The 3,059-nt window shown below is 41.3% G+C and overlaps 1 protein-coding gene across 1 annotated transcript in view; it reads right to left on the bottom strand.

Annotated features, from left to right (window-relative positions):
* Positions 1-2,383: 2,383 nt before the first annotated feature.
* LOC125018030 (CCR4-NOT transcription complex subunit 9-like) overlaps positions 2,384-3,059 on the bottom strand; it is a 4,945-nt gene continuing 4,269 nt past the window's right edge. Inside the window, exon 8 of the mRNA XM_047601644.1 lies at positions 2,384-3,059. This exon is cut by the window's right edge and continues 183 nt beyond it. The gene's annotated coding sequence lies outside the window, so the exon portion shown is untranslated.

Here is a 3,059-nt window from a genome sequence, read left to right as displayed (position 1 = left end):
CACTGCTGTTCCGCTCCTCTGGTTCACCCCCTCCACACCGGCCTTCCTTCCTTTACTGCCACTCCCTCCCTCCTCCTCCTCCCTCCTCCCTCCCTTCACTGCCAGCGGACCCCTGGCTGCATCTCGCAGGAATCTCTCCCATCAATCTGCTTCACCTCTCATCCTACGAGATTGTGGATGCTCTGCAGGACTCAGAGCGGCTCCTTGTGCATCGGAACTGATAACCAGCAACACAATCGTGGGAAAAGGTCACGAGTGGAACGAAGCCAAACCCTAAACTGATGGATAATACTGTTCTGGAATAAATAATAATAATAGTCAGTCAGCAACACAAGGTCGAGGCCGACACACTGGTCCTATTCTTTGAGCATGTGATCTTCCTTTCCAGATAAAACTCCAAAAATACCACTTGGCTTCACGCCACGTACAGCAGATTGCAAAACGAAACAGTTATGATGTAGTTTTTATTTTAATTCCTAGTCTGTGTGAAGTATATGTGTCCAATGTGCAATGCATACGGGGCGTATAAAACCCAAGCTGCAACGAGAAAATGGAAGACACCGAACAACTAATGTACTCTTCCATTTGCGAGGCTTCCTAGAAAGGGCTATTTTCCTCATATAAGGTAAACACACAAAAAAGAAATACACAGCGATACTTAGGAAGCTCCCACGGGATGAGATTTGCACAAATGGAGCATGAGCGCAGGTGTTTAAGTGATGCATGATGTCCATCTCAGTCATGGAGGATAATGGAACCGGCCGGGGGCAACAATCTGTTAATGTACCGGTAAAAGGAAGCGAAGGTTCATTAGTGTTGTCAGGGGCCGCACTCAGCAAATACAGGTGGGCAACTTTTTCATCTCACTGACAAAGAAAGAACTCCCTGAAAGTAATTTGGACGGCAGCATCTCTGGTTAAAAGTCCATTAGTCCAAAAATAAGGATAGCATCACATCAGCTCAAACACATGTGATGAGTCAACACATTTTCAAGGATGAAACAACAAAATAAATCAAATGTGACAAAATGTGTGCACCTGAATTCCTTAGATGAGAATTTTATTTAATTATGACCAACTTCCTTGGCATAATTCATCAGAGAATGGACACGGGCCTAGTTTTTGCCTGGGTGTAGGATACACAAGAGTCTATAAGAAACCCTGGATGGATGGATGGATGGAGGATGGATGGATGGATGGATGGATGAATGGATGGATGGATGGATGGAGGATGGATGGATGGATGGATGGATGGATGGATGGATGGATGGATGGATGATCCTACTGAGTCAATCTAGAGCTGCAACAAACTGTTAATCTAACGCTTACTTCTTTTCATTATTTAGTCTTAAATTATGTTATTAGTGCTGCATATGTTCTAATTTAAGCTTGTGTTGATTGTATTATTTATCTGGGGGAAGAGGTTTTGCTCTACATGGTTTAGTTTTGTAGGTCGGTGCTGCCGTACTTTATTAGCAGATGGACAGATGAGGGACAGGACGGACTAAAGTCACTGTTCTAATCCAAAATACAGACTGTGCTGACTTGTTCTTTAAAGGATGAACTACAGGAACAACTATTTAACTTTCTCTTCCTCTGTGTTTCATGGATTCATGGATGAAACTTTTCTGTGTGGAGTTTTCATGTTGTCCCTGTGTTTTCTCTGGTTATTGCACGTTCCTATGGTCCAAACTCATGCAAACTCATTGTTTTCTATGCATTTCTAAGGTATTTGGGATCAGTAGGACCCAAGAAGTATAAAAACTATGCATCTTTGATTAGGAAGTAGTTACATCCGTGTGTAACGGACTATAAAAGTATTTACTTAAATCCCTGAACTGGGCTGTTTCTCTTGATAGAATTTGTTAAATTTGCACGTCATACCAAACTAAATAAGTTTCAGTCGTAGAAATTTGATGTGGTTTTGTACCTTGTACCACAAACCTGAAACTTAACTTCCCCACCAGAGGACGCAGGGTGTGAGGAGGTTAACTGGGGACACTAAATCAGCTGTAGGTATCCTTGTGTGATCGTAAGAAGCTCCAGTTATTAGCACCATGTCAAGTTTGCATGTGCTCTAGTTTCTAAATATGAGCCTGTATGGGTTGATTAATGATTCTAAGTGGGATGTAGATGGGATTGTCTCTCTCTCGATGCAGGGCGTACTCTGCCTTTAACCTATCGCCATTACTTTTTTTTTTTGGTCTTCTGAATAAATGATAGTTGAAGTTTGTATTAATCTCTGTGCTAAACATATTTCCACTGGCTGAGGCTGAGACTATGATTTAAAACTGCACACAACAAAAGAAAAACACCGACTTCCAAAGAAAACAACTGACAAATCTTCCTTAGTGTAAAATGTTAAAGGCGCCGACATCACAAACTGGAAGAGATCCATTTATTTCTGAAATACAAAAGCAGCTGAGCTCCTGAGATTTAACTCAAGACAGAAGTGCGCATTTCCCAGAAAACTCACAGAAAACAGCAGAATTACAGCACACTGACAAAACAAACTGCTGCATAGAGTATCAGTGCACAACATGTGAAGTGGAACGTCACACAGAGTCAGAGGAGAAGCCCAGAGCGCCGACAGATGAGTTGGGTTTACGCTGACGACCAGATAGTGATTTATGTGTTTACCTTCAGATAAGAATTACTTTGTAATCCTCAAACATGCTTTAAACTTGCTGCTTGTAACCAAGGTTGTTTATTTCATTGAAGTTTACTGTTGAAATAAAAGAAATACTGTCTATGTTTGCTGGATTGTGTTCACACAGTTATCTCGACGACTACACTGTTCCCCACCCGAAGAGTTGTGATAAAGAAACATTTAAATTATTCTAAAATATCTGAATATAATCTGAGTTTATTCTGTCCGAGCTCTTACAAAACGTTTTATTGTGAGTTGGCCTCTCGCCCCACAAGTACCCAATGTGATAATTAACCTATCCAAAAGCAAAAATATCTTCCTCTATTGTGTCCTTTATTTCAGTCTTAGCACCGTATTTGGCAAAGTACAAATTCTAGACAGTGAGTCCATTGGTGTTCTGTGAACCGACC

Source organism: Mugil cephalus, chromosome 12, assembly GCF_022458985.1.
Source record: "Mugil cephalus isolate CIBA_MC_2020 chromosome 12, CIBA_Mcephalus_1.1, whole genome shotgun sequence".
Lineage (NCBI taxonomy): Eukaryota > Metazoa > Chordata > Actinopteri > Mugiliformes > Mugilidae > Mugil > Mugil cephalus.
Note: the sequence above shows the minus strand (reverse complement) of the source record. Positions and strands in the feature narration are given on the sequence as shown.